The sequence below is a fragment of the Papaver somniferum genome, unplaced genomic scaffold (genome assembly GCF_003573695.1).
Source record: "Papaver somniferum cultivar HN1 unplaced genomic scaffold, ASM357369v1 unplaced-scaffold_19, whole genome shotgun sequence".
Taxonomy (NCBI): domain Eukaryota; kingdom Viridiplantae; phylum Streptophyta; class Magnoliopsida; order Ranunculales; family Papaveraceae; genus Papaver; species Papaver somniferum.
In genome coordinates this window covers 9,891,940-9,909,873 of record NW_020628818.1, presented here as the reverse complement: position 1 = coordinate 9,909,873, position 17,934 = coordinate 9,891,940, and the positions used below count along the sequence as shown (strand labels likewise).

General features: G+C 39.5%; 1 pseudogene; it reads right to left on the bottom strand.

Annotated features, from left to right (window-relative positions):
* Positions 1-12,577: 12,577 nt before the first annotated feature.
* LOC113339127 lies at positions 12,578-12,677 on the bottom strand (annotated as a pseudogene).
* Between the last annotated feature and the right edge of the window lie 5,257 nt (positions 12,678-17,934).

Here is a 17,934-nt window from a genome sequence, read left to right as displayed (position 1 = left end):
TTAGTTTAATTAGATTAAAATCAGATTCAGGGATAAAATTTTGATAAAAGAAAAATTGTGTTTTTGTGTTGTGGAGAGGAAGAAGTTGAGTTTTTGGGGGATTCCAGTAGAGGAATCATATTGCTCAAAATGAAGGAACCAATCCTCAAGATGAAGAACCCGAAGCTCAAAACAATCAGGTAAACTTCCTATACTCTTCAAATTGTATGAATGATGTTCCAAGTGGTCGATTCATGTACACTATGCAACTACTCAGAGTGAGGGTCGTTAAGTCGAGAGGGTAATAAACAAACGACTCTAAGGAGTCGTCAATTGCTTGACACAAACTTTGACGACTCAAACCTGCAACTTTTGCAGGTTATGAAAAATCGTCAACCAAGTGTGATATAATTGACGACTCCAGCTAGTTAGGTCATATAGAGTTGTTAACTTAATATGTTTAGAACCAAACGACTCTAAAACTTTTTACTCTCTGAAGATGTTACTCTTAGGGTCGTTAATTAGGCATTCCTATATACTGACGACCCTAGCGAGCTATTTCATAGATCAAGGGTCGGAAAGCAAAATTTATAAAACCAAACGATCAATCCATTTCAATCTCACACTGATCCAAGGTACAGTTGCACTCCTTACGTCTCTGATCTCAGCAGGATAATACGCACTTGATTCCTTTAGCTGATCTCACCCACAACTAAGAGTTGCTACCACCCAAAGTCGAAGACTTTAATAAACAAATCTGTATCACATAGAAAAGTCTATAGTAATAGATAAATCTGTCTCCCACAGAAATACCTACGAGTTTTGTTCCGTCTTTTGATAAATCAAGGTGAACAGGAACTAATTGATAACCCGGACTTATATTCTCGAAGAACAGCCTAGTATTATCAATCACCTCACAATAATCTTAATCGACGCGGCGAAAGAAGATATTGTGGAATCACAAACGATGAGACGAAGATGTCTGTGATTACTTTTATATCTTTCCTAGCAGAGATATTAATCTCAAGCCAATCTTTGTGATTGTACTCGTACGATAATATGCAAGATCAGATCGCACAACTACGAGAAAGTAGTATCGGTCGGGATTCACAATTCCAATGAAGTCTTTAGGTCGTTAACCTGGTTTAAAAGAAGAAACCAAAGGTTAAAGGAGAATCGACTCTAGCTATGCAACTAGTATCACACAGAAGGTGCGGGGATTAGGTTTCCCAGTTGTTAGAGTTCTCCTTTATATAGTCTTTCAAATAAGGGTTTGCAATCAATGTTAGCTTGGTAACAAAGCATTCAATATTCACCGTTAGATAAAAACCTGATTTAGATTCAAGCTAATATCTTTCAACTGTTAGATCAAAAAACCTAGCTTTTTACACACAAATGAAATGTACGATTTTAGGTTTGTGTAACCGTACCCAAACATGTACAATTGTTGGTTCAACAGTAGTTAACCAAATGGTTAGCTATATGAGTACTTTCATACTCAAATGAACTAGTTAGAGAGTTGTTCAATGGAAAGGAAATCTTATGTAACTACACAAAACACAATTGAAGTAAAAATGATTTTATTCACTCGAATCAGTTTATGAGCTTTATATCCACGGTTTGCAAACCTGCATTCCTTAGTTTATATAAACATGATTTCACAAAGAATCGTCTTTAGATATAACCTAACTCAAGTTCACGTACTGGGTTCGCGGGCTTAATTTCCCGGAAGTAGTTCTCAAACTCCAACAGATTTTCTCGGGTCGAGAACTTCCGCCAGTTCGTGGACTGGGTTCGTGGACTGAGTTCGCGGCTCTTGTTTAGGTTCTCTTGATCAATCAAAGTTCCCAAACTTCGGTTCAAGGAATAAGGACTTATACATACATGTGTTTCCACAAAAAGGCTTATATCCAAAAATGGTTATATAATCTAAAATCTCATTTCAATCATTGAAACGTTCTTCTATAATGTTATAATAGTCGTTAGACATAAAGAATCGACTATCGTCATTAAAGCCATTTTCAAAGTGATTTAAACATAACATGACTTTCGTCACTAGGTAAAGATAAGTTTGTCCAAAGAGAAAGCTTACCAACACATATTTTGAGAAATAGATAGCGAGATAAACTCGGATCGAAATAGCAAATGTGTATAATCAAAGTCTATATAGCACAACGACTTTTGTCTCAAGATAGGAGATAGAGTAGATAGACTTTTGAGTGATAGATAAGTTCAAGTCTCCACATACCTTTTAGTCGATGAAGATCCACCAGTTCCTTGAGCAGTCCTTCGTCATGTATGATGATCGCCATGAAGTTCTTGAGCTCAACTACACTTTCGATCCTAGTCCGAGACATTAGCTATAATAGACTAGAAATCAAGACTTATAGTTTTGATCACTAACATTGACAAAAATGCTTGAGATAACAAAGCATGCGAGGTTGACCGAGCAATGCTCTAACAACCTTTAATCGAACATCATTCACAACGAGAAAACTAACAGTATCAGCAGTACTAACCTTATCAGTATGAAGTCTCTTCTTTCTTACTTTCAGAATATGGTAAATAAAACTATTCAGGGCAAGTTTCCTGATAGAGTTAACTATACTTTCCCCAATGAAGTCATCAGTACACCATTTGAGCTCATAATCCCAGTTCACAAACAAGATCGTTGAAAACCCATCTTAACCAATAACCCCTACCGAATGATAGAGGATAAATGACACTTGTTAAACAAGGCTGAATTGGGGGCCATGGAAACTAATTGGGGGTCAGGACACATTTTATACCAACACCAAAAGATATATGGGGCTTCCAAAATGATGGTGAAATAACTATTTTACCCTTCTCTAATAACTTTTTCTCCTCTCATTCTTCTTCTCCTCCGCTCCCTCTCTCCCAATGTTTCCCATTCCATTAACGACTTCTGAGAAAAAAAATTCTCACCGATTCATCGTCGTAAGTGAACTAAAAAAAAATAGGTTTTCAACTGCAAAATTACAGTTATAGTTCCAGGGTCGTTAACCACGGTTTTTTTATTGCTTAACGATTTTTGATGTGCATGTTGAATTGATAAAAAATCGTTAACTATTAGGGTTTAGTAGATAACGACCCTAAACCTGGTTTTCTGCCCTAGAATAGTGTTGTATAGGGATTTCTAAATCGCTAACGACTCTATATGATACAAAATTTGTTCCCTGTTCAAAAAATAGGAAGGGTCGTCATGTCAAATGGTTGTAGACGTTAACTATGTTGAAGGGTCGTCATGTGAAGTCGTTAACGATGTTGAAGGGTCGTTTGGTTTTATAAATTTTGCTTGTCGACCCTTGATCTATGAAATGGCTCGCTAGGGTCGTCAGTATATAGGAATGCCTAATTAACGATCCTAAGAGTAACATCTTCAGAGAGTAAAAAGTTTTAGAGTCGTTGGGTTCTAAACGTATTAAGTTAACGACTCTATATGACCTAACTAGCTGGAGTCGTCAATTATATCACACTTGGTTGACGATTTTTCATAACCTGCAAAAGTTGCAGGTTTGAGTCGTCAAAGGTTGTGTCAAGTAATTGACGACTCCTTAGAGTCGTTTGTTTATTACCCTCTCGACTTAACTACCCTCACTCTGAATAGTTGCATAGTGTACATGAATCGACCACTTGGGACATCATTCATACAATTTGAAGAGTATATGAAGTTTACCTGATTGTTTTGAGCTTCGGGTTCTTCATTTTGAGGATTGGTTCCTTCATTTTGAGCAATATGATTCCTCTACTGGAATCCCCCAAAAACTCAACTTCTTCCTCTCCACAACACAAAAACACAATTTTTCTTTTATCAAAATTTTATCCCTATATTTGATTTTAATCTAATTAAACTAATTAACAATTAATTAACTTAATTACCACTAATGATTTGGGGTAGTTTAGCCATTTAAAAAAGTTGGGGATAATGGATAACTCCAAATTGCTATTTCATGACCTTTTTTGTCATGTAGCTAGGGTCCCCAATTATTTTTCCGGGCCCCACAATTCATCCTTGTTGTTAAAGCAGTGCTCGGTCGAACTCGCATGCGTTGCTATCTCAAGCATGTTTGTCAATGTTTGTGATCAAAACTATAAGTCTTGATTTCTAGTCTACTATAGCTAAGTTTCGGAATAGGATAGAAAGTGTATTTGAGCTCAAGAACTCCATGGCGATCAACATACAAGACGAAGGACTATTCAAGGAACTGGTGGAACTTCATTGACTAAAATATATGTGGAGACTTGAACTTATCTATCACTCAAAAGTCTATCTACTCTATCTCCTATCTTGAGACAAAAGTCGTTTTGCTATATATAATTTGATTATACACATTTGTTATTTCGAGCGGAGTTTATCTCGCCTATATATTTCTCGAAATATGTGTTGGTAAGCTTTCGCTTTGGCCAAGTTCATCTTTACTTAGTGACGAAAGTCATGTTATGTTTCAGTCACTTTGAAAATGACTTTGACGAAAAATGGTTTGTGAATAACAACTATATAACGTCCTCTAAGAATGTTTCAATGATTGAAATGAGAGTTTAGATTATATAACGAATGTTGGATATAAGCATTGTGTGGCAACACATACATGTATAAGTCCTTATTCCTTGAACCAAAGTATGCGTACTTTGTTGATCAGGAAAACCGGAGCAAGAGTTATGAGTTCAGTCCGCGAATCCAGTCTACGAACTGGCGGAGGTTCTCATCCCGAGAATATCTGCTGGAGTTTGTGAACTCCTTCCGGAAACTTAAGTCCGCGAACTTGAGTTGGTTATATATAAAGACAATTATTTGTGAACTTATATTTATATAAACTAAGGAATGCAAATTCCAAACCGTGGCTATAAAGTTCATGAATAGATTCGAGTGCATCAAATCGTTTTTGCTTCGATTGTTTCTTGTATAGTTATATATGATTTATACATTTGAAAAACTCTCTAACTAGTTCATTTGAGTCATTTTAACTAGTTATGGTGAAGAAGAATATGGTTGATATGAAAGTGCCCATATGGCTAACCATTTGGTTAACTATTGTTGAACCAACAAATGTACATGTTTGGGTACGGTTACACAAACCTAAAATCATGCATTTCATTCCTGTGTAACAAGCTAAGTTTTCAATCTAACGGTCGAAAGATATTAGCTTGAATCTAATCAATCTAACGGTGAATATTGAATGCTTTGTTACCAAGCTAACATTGATTGCAAACCCTGATTTGAAAGAGTATATAAGGGGGAACTCTATAAACTGGGAAACCTAATCCCCACACCTCATGTGTGATACTAGTTGTATTAGCTAGAGTTTATTCTCCTTTAACCTTAGGTTTCTTATTGTAAACCATGTTAACGACTTAAAGACTTCATTGGGATTGTGAAGCCAGACCGATACTACTTTCTCGTAGTTATGTGATCTGATCTTTCATATTCTATTGTGTTGAGTACAATCGTAGCGATGGGCTTGAGATTAATATCACCAATAGGCAAGATATAAAAGTAGTCACAAACATCTTCGTCTCATCGTTTGTGATTCCACAATATCTTCTTTCGCCGCGTCGATTAAGATTACTATGAGGTGATTGATAATACTAGGCTGTTCTTCGGAAATATAAGTCCGGGTTATCAATTGGTTCCTGTTCACCTTGATTTATCAATAGACAGAACAAAAACTTGTAGGTATTTCTGTGGGAGACATATTTATCTATTACCGTAGACTTTTCTGTGTGATACAAATTTGTTTATTAAAGTCTTCGACTTTGGGTCGTAGAAACTCTTAGTTGTGGGTGAGATTGGCTAAGGGAATCAAGTGCGTAGTATCCTGCTGGGATCAGAGACGTAAGGAGCGCAACTGTACCTTGGATCAGTGTGAGATTGATTGGGGTTCAACTACAGTCCATACCGAAGTTAGTTTGTAGTAGGCTATTGTCTGTAGCGGCTTAATACAGTGTGTGTTCAATCTGGACTAGGTCCTGGGGTTTTTCTGTATTTGCGGTTTCCTCGTTAACAAAATTCTGGTGTATGTGTTATTTCTTTTCTGTATTATATTTTGTTACATAATTGAAATATCACAGATTGTGCGTTAGAATCAATCAATTGGAAATTCGACCTTTGGTTGTTGATTGAAATTGATTGATACTTGAATATTGGTCTTTGGTACCGCTCAAGTGATTTCTCTTGTATTCAATTAGACTCGCAGATTACTATTTGCTTGAGTAAGAATTGAATCGAGAAAGAGAGATATAACTCTTTGATATACTTTATTAAGATTGAGTCTAGTTGATTCTCTTGAAAGTATACCGGAGTTAGTCCATACAGATTGCTAATCGAAATATTGGGTGTGGTTGTTGTACCCCCGCTTTTCAACACTTACAAAATAAAGGTCCGCAGAGGCATCATTACATAACAAGCAAGAATATTCAGTTATAACACCCCACTTAAAAAGTCTGCATCTAGTCTTAATCTTCTTATGAATTAAAAGCCAACCAATAAACCAATGTCATGGAATAAAACCTTTAAACCAAACTAATCTATGCCTATCCATATCAGAGCTTTGATGAAACGATATGAATAACTAAAAGCTAAGTCATTTTCGATGTAGAGCTTTGTTGTCACTCAACAACGAGAAGATGAATTAAAGGTCAATTTTGTCATCAAAATAAATAATTTTGTACTAAATCTTCCAAAAAAGGACTGACTCGTTTGAGATTGGATAAATTTAGAAAAGAGAGTACCAGGCTTAGGATGGGAGGACTAGAGAGTCTAACGATTATATATATCATAATCAACCCTTTCCAAAACGAAAATACTAGTGTTTGAGGGTGAAAACGGTTTCTGCTGGTTTTGGTAATTTCATGTGATGTGGGTGAGAAACAAATCTAAACCATAAACAATGTAATGCAAGGGAGTACTTTAGATTCGAGAGATCAATCTGTACAAGTCCGGCCTAAACCAAGAAATGGACGTTCCAGACTTGCTTCGGTCACAAAGTGGAGGAGAAGGGTTGGTTTTGTGGAGGGAAGCGAAGAGACTGTTGAGACCCGAATAGTTGATTCTGGAAGAGTAGTTTTTTTGTGACTTGTATCAGAAAGTGGGAAGATAACAGATGGGAAAGCTAGCAAACGTTTTCTGAGTATTGTATGCTCCTGACCAGAACTTGTTGTTCGGTGGAAATAGGTAATGCCTATTTATACAAGTCGAAGTGAAACGTACTCTGGTCTCATTAAGAAATGGAAAACGGGTGAGTAAATGGTAGGAGGTGGTAACCGGTAACGCTTGAAATTGATGTTCCATAAAAGAAAGCGTTTCACCATTACTCCCTGTATTTACTAACCGCCTCATCCTTATGACACTTTCTAATAACGAGCGTAGTGTACACCGCACGCTGTAAACCTCCAAACCAATACCCAATGAGAATCCCCCAGTTTGTGACATGTGTTGATGTCTCGAGTGTTTTCGTGGAAAACATGTAGCATGTTGTTGTTGTCTGGCAAGTTGAGCTTGGGAGGCTTGACGACTCGGTGGTGACCTTCAACGGTCGAGATTTTGCATCTTAAGAGGAAGGTAGCCGTTGATTATTGCAACCTTTCATTTGGTATCCAGTGGAATGAAATTATGATCAGTATGGATTTAATATGGCTCAGTTTAGGTGCGGCCAGAAGTTAAGGTTTTGGCTTTGTTTAGGCGCGACCAAACTAGGGACAAAGGTTGCCATGCGCTAGCTGGTAACCTTGGACGGCTAAGATATGCATCTTAGATGAAAAAGTGGTCGTTGATTGTTGCAGGCCTTCGTTTTGTTATCCGCATAGGGAAGGCTGGCATGGTATGGCGCGACAAGGTGGTTGGCATGCCATTGGCACGTGGCATGGCATGCCTTGGCGCGGTTTGGCGTGGCCAAAACTAGGATTTGGGTCCAAAGGTTACCATGCGTTGTTTGGCGACCTTGAACGGCTAGGATTTGCATCCAGGATGGAAGGGTGGCCGTTGATCGTCACACGCCTTTGTTTTGGTAGCCGCATGGGTAAGGCCGGCATGGTGTGGTGCGGCAAGGTGGTTGGCATGCCATTGGCACATGTGGCATGGCATGCCTTGGCGTTGTCAAAACTAGGGTTTTGGGCCAAAGGTTACTATGCGTTGTTTGGCGACCTTGGACGGCTAGGATTTGCATCTAGGATGGAAGGGTGGTCGTTGATCGTCGCACGCCTTCGTTTTGGTAGCCGCATGGGGAAGGCCGGCATGGTATGGCGCGGCAAGGTGGTTGGCATGCAATTGGCACATGTGGCATGGCATGCCTTGGCTCGGTTTGGCGTGGCCAAAACTAGGATTTTGGGCCAAAGATTACCATGCGTTGTTTGGCGACCTTGGACGGATATGATTTGCATCCAGGATGGAAGGGTGGCCATTGATCGTCGCACGCCTTCGTTTTGGTAGCTGCATGGGGAAGGCCAGCATGGTGTGGCGCGGCAAGGTGGTTGGCATGCCATTGGCACATGTGGCATGGCATGCCTTGGCGTGGCCAAAACTAGGGTTTTGGGCCAAAGGTTACCATGAGTTATTTGGCGACCTTGGACGGCTAGGATTTGCATCCAGGATGGAAGGGTGGTCGTTGGTCGTCGCACACCTTCGTTTTGGTAGCCGCATGGGGAAGGACGGCATGGTATAGCGCGACAAGGTGGTTGGCATGCCATTGGCACATGTGGCATGGCATGCCTTGGCGCGGTTTGGCGTGGCCAAAACTAGGGTTTTGGGCCAAAGGTTACCATGTGTTTTTTGGCGACCTTGGATGGCTAGGATTTGCATCTAGGATGGAAGGGTGGCCGTTGATTGTCGCACGCCTTCGTTTTGGTAGCCGCATAGGGAAGGCCGACATGATGGGGCCAAGGCCAATGGCGCGGATGGCTCGGCATAGTGGGGCCAAGGGTTTGGTACGTACGTTTTGGCATGGTGGGGCCAAGGCAAGGTGCGGTTGGCTTGGCATGGTGGGGCCAAAGGTTTGGCATGCCATTGGTGCATGGTGCGGCAAGCATGGTTGGGGCCAAGGAAAGGCGCGGTTGGCTTGGCATGGTGGGGCCAAGGGTTTGGCATGCCATTGGCGCATGGTGCGGCTAGCATGGTTGGGGCCAAGGCAAGGTGCGGTTGGCTTGGCATGGTGGGGCCAAGGGTTTGGCATGCCATTGGCGCATGGTGCGGCTAGCATGGTTGGCATGCCTTGGCGCGGAGATGTGATAGACGCATTTATGTGTCTAATATGTCTCAATTGGATGTATTGTTAGTGGTCTATTTTGTATTTATTTTGTTTTTTTATGTCTTTGCACGTATTTATAGAGAAATAAGCTCTTGCAGTAAAAATTGGCTCGAAAAGTGGTGTTTTACACCCCAGGATAAAGTACTAAAGGCAACCCAGAAATGCATCGGAAGCACCCCAAAAATATGCCGGAGAAACCCCAGAAAAATTACTATTTACGCCCAAAAATTACTATTTGCACCCCATAAGGCAAGTGCTAAAGGGAAACCCGTACAGGATTAGGGGGAGGACATCTTCTTCTCAAATTCAAAACCAATTTTGGCGGGAAAACATTTCACTTCACTGGAAGAATTTCGATCGAATGTTTGGAGGAGTTTTTGTGTGATTCAATCGCTGAAACTTCATGGGTAGTTGTGATATGTCCTAACAACGCTAGTATGGGTGTTTGTTTCGATCAAATTTGGCTGGATAACTTGGTTTAATCCAAACAGGGAGTTGGAGGAAAAACATGAGCTTGCACGAGTTGTGAGGAATTTAAACGTGTACTGCACGTGTTTGGAAGAGTTGATCGATATTCTGGAGCGTGAAGAAGGTATAGAAGGAAAGAAATACAGCTGCAGACGCGTAGGAAAACGATTTTTGGAAACAATATATTTTCGAGAATAAAAGAAATAATGGGATTAAATAAAGAGATTTTGGGAGATTCAATGTCGAAATGATGTATAAATAGGTTCCTAGGATCACATAGAAGGGGAGGGGAGAGTTTGGGGTCGAGAGGAGAGCTCAGGAAGTGTGAATCAAGAGTTTTCAAAACTCTGTTGCTGCTGCTCGTGAAGAACAGGGAAACATCGACTGTTTCTTCATCCGTCGTAACGGTTTCTTCAAATGCTTGTCACAGTTTCTTCAACTGGTTTGCAACATTTATCTTCATTGTAACAGTTTTTTCATCCTCTTCTGCAACATTTATCTTCATTGTAACAGTTACTTCATCCTCTTCTGCAACATTTATCTTCATATTTGTAAAGGTTATCTTCATCATAACAGTTGAGAGTTGAAACAGTCGGTCTGCAACGCGCATGTGCTGTTGCAGATTTCTTGTTTCACTATTTTCTCTTCTTGTAAACACTTTTTGATCCATGAATACATATTTTGAGTGTGTTTCCAACATGATGAGCTAAACCCAATCTTCCGGGTGATGGAGGAAGCCATTCTTCCAAAAGTTATGTGGTAAAATTTGTTTGAATTTATTTATGCAATTCTTTTATGATTATTTGCACCGAATGAAAATTGAGTAATGATTTTTATTAATTAGTTGTGTTTTCTCTTGATGAAGTATGCTTAGTTTAGGGCTTCTGATACTTCATTCTTGCGATTAACAATTGATGTTTTGAAAATCTAATTTAGGCAATGATTAGAATCACAATTTCTTTTGATTGGAGTTATATTGTCTAGAATTGCATGATAAAAATTAACATTAAATTACATGAATTTTGGTGAATGGTGAAATCCTGAACCCCGGTCTCTCCAATATAATCAGTTTTCATTTACTTTATTTTCTTTAGTTTTAAAATTTAAATCTAAAAGCACAACCTTCACAAGTCTTAAACGAACTCTATTATTTATTACTACAACAACTTTGAAAATACATCAAATTTTTGGCGCCGCTGCCGGGGACTTGCCTTTAGGCTAGAGTTTTTAGATTTTTCTTTTTTTTTAGGTTTTTATTTTTATTTGTTCTTCTTTACGTTTTTGGGTTTTTGTCTTTTTCTTTCAGATTTCGGAATTTGGAGCGAAAGAAAATTTAGCCAAAGCTTTTGGTGAATACTTAAAGACTGGAGTAAAAGGCAAAGCAAAAGGAGCGAAAGAAGAAGATTTTTTTTATATAAAAAAAGAGAGACATTTTTATAGATTTTTATAGATTTTTTTTTCAGACTTTCTTTTTCTTTTGCACTTTATATTTTTGGACTTTGGACTTTAAATTTTGGGACATTATTTTTTAAACCCTACGGAAGGGTGGTTTATATATAAACTGTTTGCAGAGAAGGACGGTGATTACGATATCACCTCGGCCCCTCGGGTTCGTACATGACATAGGAGTCGTGCCCCGAGTCGACTACAAAGGTTCATCCCCTGTCTGGTACGGGAGGTAAGTTTTTCGAAACACTCGCGAATCCCCTGTCAGCGAGTTACTGTCTTCCTTCTTATGCATATATGTTGAGGACTTGAAAACGGATGCTTTAATTTCCTAGTAAAGGGCAAGGACTGGCCATATAAGATAAGGGTTCGGATTTCATCACCGTTCTCTTCTTGCCCGCCTTAGGAAAACTACATCAAACGCGAACCTAAGCCTAAAATTTTGACTAGAACGAGACCGATAGGGTAACGAGCTTAATAGGAAAGTCATTTGAAAGATATTGGTTACTCTTTTAAGCATACTTCGAAGTTCTTGACGGTTACTTTAAGTTGAATGCGTGATTGCGCCGCCTTGTAATACCGGTGAGGCCTTGGGTATCAAAGCTCCACCGAGCTTCCCTCGCCTCTATTCAACTTACTTTAACTCGGATTGATTCCAGAGGGGTTTGCTTAAATTGTAACGAATTCCCGTTCGAAGGATTAAAAGCTGGTCTAGAAACAATCTAAGTGGAGTCATCATGCTTTTTGTTTGCTAGAAATCAGTAGGTTTGCTGTGGTGGAGTCAGCCTTGTTTGTGTTTGCATAAAACGTCCCTTCCTTTTTAGGGTTTTTCTTTTTGATTTTGTTTTTCTAGTGTATGCCCGAAGTTTTTAAACGGGCTTGGAAAAGAAACATTGTAGGTCGTTTGATTAGTGACAAACCTAGTAGTTCTTCTTGTGAAGGCGGGGAGCTCGAAGACTCTTCTTTTGAGAGCCCCGTTTTTGGAAACTTCAGTTTTGAGAATCTGTCTCTTCGTGAGAAAAGTACCCCTAGTACTCCTAGTCCTTTGGTAGTGCCAGAAATGGCAACTTTGAAAGCTTTGCTAAACCCAACTAGGACCTCTCGTCCGTCTTGTATCAAGTTAGCTGAAACCGAGGCAAATTATGAACTGAAACCTGGGACTTTACATATGCTCCCAATGTTTTTAGGGAAGGAGAATGAGAACCCCTATTTTCATGTTAGGGAATTTGAGGAAGTTTGTAGTACTCTGAAAATTAAAAACCTAAGTGATGATGCGTTGAAACTTAGGTTATTCCCCTTTTCCTTAAAAGATAAATCCAAATCTTGGCTGTATAGTTTGGACTCTGAGTCAATTGAAACCTTTGACCAACTTACTTCTGCCTTTATACATAAGTTCTTCCCAAGGCATAAAACATCTTCTATTAGGACACAAACATGTACTTTTTCCCAACAAGAGGGAGAATCTTTATATAGGTACTTAGAAAGGTTCAATGACTTTATATCTCAATGTCCTCATCATGGTTTGGAGAAGGTTAGGTTAGTTCAGATCCTCTACGAGGGTTTAGATTATTTAACAACAACCATGGTTGAGTCCTTATGCACAGGTGGGTTTGAGAATAAAACTATTGATGAAGCGATGGCATTTTTGAATGAAATCGCCGATAAGACCCAACAATGGGAAACTAGTAGGGAACCCCAGAAAACAATTCTTCTAAGTAGAGGAAATGTTAATAGGGTAGAAGGATCTCATGAGTCAGATGCCAAAATAGCAGCTATAGCCAAAAGGTTAGAAGCCTTAGAATTAGGTCATTCTAGTGGTAGTAGTGGAAGAAATGAGCCTTTTTGGGAAGGCCATGCTATTGAAGAGCAAGCCAATGCTCTTTATAACAACACTAGGTTTGATAACCGACAGAAATTAGACCCATATTCAGAAACCTATAACCCTGGCTGGAGAAACCATCCAAACCTTTCTTGGTCCAAGGGCCAGAATCAAGGTCAGTCTAGTAATGCTCAGGTTCCCCAAGGTTTTGCCTATACTAAGAATCTTTCAGCTTCGGCACAGTTTCAGAACCCTTCGGATAAGAAGTTTATGAGTTTAGAAGAGTCTCTTTCTTTGTTAACTCGTAACACTGTGCAGTTTCAGCACTCTGTTGCTCAAGGTTTAGAAGAAAATAAGAGAATAGGTCAGGCTAACTCTCAGGCTATTTCCGAGTTGAAAACCCAGGTTAGTCAGATAAATGAGTCTTTAAGAGAAAGAGGCAAGTTTCCTAGTCAGACTCAACCCAACCCTAGAGGAATTAATGAAATAGGTGAAATACCATCTGATCATGTGAATGCTATTAAAACCCTTAGGAGTGGTAGAGAGATAGACAACAAGGTTTCCATGCCTGATAGTGAACATGCTGCAGTTCACCCTTCTGAACCAGAAACTGAGGAGACTGATAGAGTCTCTAAAGAGACCAATGAGGGTCATATTGAGCCTGGCTTTGTCCCTAGAGCCCCATTCCCACAGCTGCTAGTTCCAACTAAGAGGGAGTCCAATTTTAATGATATATTAGAGGTTTTTAAGTAGGTAACTATCAACCTTCCACTAATATATGCAATTAAGCAGATTCCCTCTTATGCCAAGTTTCTCAAGGATATGTGTACGCGAAAGCGAAAGCTTAATGTCCAGAAGAAAGCCTTTCTAGATAGTCACGTGAGTTCTATTATTCAGAATACCACTACTCCTAAGTATAAAGACCCAGGGTCCCCTACCATTTCTTGCACAATAGGTAAATACCGTGTTGAGAAAGCGTTGCTTGACTTAGGAGCTAGTTTGAACTTACTACCATATTATGTGTACCTTAAGCTAGGACTTGGTGAGATGAAACCTACCCAGATGACACTTCAGTTAGCTGATAGGTCCGTTAAAATTCCTCGTGGTGTGATCGAGGATGTTCTCATAGAGGTTGACAAGTTTATTTATCCAGTGGATTTTGTTATCCTAGATACCCAACCTGTCCCTGACCCAGAGAACCAGATACCGGTAATTTTAGGTCGCCCGTTTTTAGCTACATCCAATGCGATCATTAACTGTCGAAATGGTATTATGAAATTGTCTTTTGGTAATATGACTATTGAGCTGAACATTTTTAATATTAGTAAGCTACCCTCCGAACTAGATGACTCGAACATAGAAGAGGTGAACATGATAGGAACATTAGTCGAGGAGTCATTACCAAACACTTTGTTAGAAGATCCATTAGAGAAATGCCTAGCTCACTTTGGGATTGATTTTGATGATGATAATGTGATTAATGAGGTGAATGCTTTGTTAGATTCAACCCCTTTGTTAGATACTAGTAATGGATGGAAACCTAAAGTCGAACCACTACCAGTTTCTGAGTCTACCCTAGTTCCTTCGTTAGAAGAGCCTCCTAAGTTGGACCTAAAACCATTGCCAGATTCCCTGAAATATAGGTTTTTAGGCCCGTCTGAGACTTTACCTGTGATTATTTCTTCCGTCTTGGATAGTGACCAGGAAAGTAGGCTAGTAACCGTCCTTCAAAACAACAAGGAAGCTTTAGGGTGGACCATAGCTGACATTAAGGGTATAAGTCCCACTGTTTGTATGCATCAGATCTATTTAGAGAGTGATACCAAACCTTCTAGGGAGATGCAACGTCGACTAAACCCTAATATGAAAGAGGTAGTTCGAAACGAGGTCCTTAAGTTGTTAGATGCAGACATTATCTACCCCATTTTCAGACAGTAAGTGGGTCAGCCCCGTTCAGGTTGTTCCCAAGAAATCCGGTATTACTGTAGTCCAGAATGATAACAATGAGTTAATCCCGACCCGAGTGACCACGGGTTGGCGTGTTTGTATTGACTATAGGAAATTGAACAAGGTCACTAGGAAGGACCACTTTCCCCTTCCCTTCATCGACCATATGCTAGAGAGGTTAGCTGGACATAGTCACTACTGCTTTTTAGATGGTTATTCTGGATATAATCAGATCGTTATTGCCCCAGAAGACCAGGAGAAAACCACTTTTACCTGTCCCTTTGGTACCTTTGCGTATAGACGCATGCCTTTTGGGCTTTGTAATGCCCCTGCGACTTTTCAGCGTTGCATGATGAGCATATTTTCTGACATGGTAGAACGGTTCTTAGAGGTCTTTATGGATGATTTTTCAGTGTTTGGTTCGTCTTTCGATGAGTGCTTGAATCATTTGTCACTAGTGTTGGCTAGGTGTAAGGAAAAGAATTTAGTGCTTCATTGGGAGAAATGTCACTTCATGGTTCGTTCAGGAATTGTTTTAGGGCATATCGTATCTTCTAAGGGTATAGAGGTAGATAAAGCCAAAGTTGACCTTATTAAAACTTTACAGGTCCCAAAAATCGTAAGAGATATTAGGTCATTATTAGGGCATGCAGGTTTTTATCGTCGATTCATTAAGGATTTTAGCCTAATTTCTAGACCTCTTTGCAATTTGCTTGCAAAAGATGTTAAGTTTGTCTTTGATGATGCTTGTTTAGAGGCTTTTGAGAAGCTTAAGAATTTACTCACTACCGCCCCCATAGTCCAGGCACCCAACTGGAACCTACCCTTTGAGATCATGTGTGATGCTTCAGATTATGCCGTTGGTGTAGTGCTAGGTCAGCGAGAAAACAAATTACTTCATGTGATTTACTATGCTAGCAAAACTCTGAATGATGCCCAGTTGAACTATACCACTACTGAGAAGGAACTGTTAGCCATTGTGTTTGCCTTAGACAAGTTTAGACCCTATCTCTTAGGTTCTAAGATCATCATATATATTGATCATGCTGCTTTGAAATATCTTTTGTCTGAGAAGGATATAAAACCTAGATTGATTAGGTGGATCCTTTTGTTGCAAGATTTTTCTCCAGACATTAGGGACAAAAAGGGTGCCGAAAATGTTGTAGCAGACCACTTGTCTAGGCTAGTTGTTAGTTCCCCTGATGATTCCCTTCCTATAAGGGATAGCTTTCCTGATGAACAATTTTTCTTTGTTACCTAATTACCTTGGTATGCGAATATAGTGAACTATCTTGTTACTGGTCGAATGCCCCAACATTGGGGTAAACAAGATCATTCTAGGTTTTTAGCTGAGGTTAAGCACTTCTTCTGGGATGATCCTTATTTGTTTAAGTATTGTCCAGACCAGATTATTAGGAGATGTATACCTGAGAGTGACCAATACAATATTATTTCCTTTTGTCATGATCATGCTTGTGGGGGTCACTTTAGTGCTAGGAAAACTGCTGCTAAGATATTGCAGTGTGGATTTTATTGGCCTTCGTTGTTTAAAGATTCCCACAGTTACTGTGTGACTTGTGAACGTTGCCAGAAATTAGGAACCATTTCCCGTAGGAACATGATGCCCTTGAACCCTATTTTAGTTGTGGAGGTCTTTGATGTGTGGGGTATTGACTTTATGGGTCCGTTTCCTAATTCTTTTGGTAACTTATACGTCCTTGTCGTTGTAGACTATGTCTCTAAGTGGATTGAGGCGGCTGCGTGTAAAACCAATGACCATAGGGTTGTGATTGAGTTCTTGAAAAATAATATACTTACACGTTTTGGTACACCGCGAGCTATAATTAGTGATGGAGGGTCGCACTTTTGTAATGGACCTTTTAGGCTTTTGATGAAGAAATATGGTATTACACATAAGGTAGCTACCCCATATCATCCACATACTAGTGGTCAGGTAGAAGTTTCCAATAGGGAGATAAAACGTATATTAGAGAAAACAGTTAATCCTAATCAGAAAGACTGGTCGTCTAGGCTTACTGATGCCTTATGGGCTTACCGAACTGCGTTAAAGACCCCCACTGGAATGTCACCTTATCGACTTGTGTATGGAAAGGCATGTCACTTACCTGTTGAGTTAGAACATAGAGCTTATTGGGCTGTTAAGCAGCTAAATTTTTCACTTGACAAGGCAGGAGCCCATAGGAAACTCCAGCTCAATGAGTTGGAAGAGATTTGTAGAGATGCATACGATAGTGCTAAGGAGTATAAGAACAAAATGAAACTTGTGCATGATAGAAATATCTTAAGAAAGTTATTTTCTCCAGGTCAAAAAGTTCTTCTGTATGATACCCGCTTGCATATTTTCCCTGGGAAGTTACGTTCTCGGTGGATGGGTTCGCACTGTCTTTCCTCATGGAGCTGTTGAGATCGAGACACTGGATGGTAGTAGTTCTTCAAAGGTTAACGGTCAGAGATTGAAACCCTTTTTAGAGCCCTTTCCTACAGATGATATTGAGGAGGTCCCTCTGAAGGACCCTGTTTACCCTTGATTGACCATCGAGGCGATTGTATGTTGTTGTATATTAGTTTTTGATTTCTCTCTTCACCCAGGTACTATCTTTCCGACTTCTCTCTTTACTAATTCCTCATGTTACTTTACTGTTTGGTATTGCTCTTTCATTAGAAACATTGAGGACAATGTTAGATTTAAGTTTGGGGGTAGGGAAGAAACTTTTTGTTAGCTTTTATTTGCAATAAATAAACTCTAGAGCCTAGAAATTTATCCCTATTAAGGATGGCACTAACCAATCTAAGTGGATGGAAGCATTTTGGTTATAGGAGTTGAGGAACCAATCTGACTAGATGGAAACATCTAAAGAGTCTATTCATAAAAGCACAGAGCTCAGGTGTTAGAAATAACATGATAGTTTCACCATATCTCGTTGAGTCCTTTTCACTTCTGTTTTTATTTTGTTTTGTTTTTAAACTATGTTTCTCTAAGTGATTAGGTGGGGC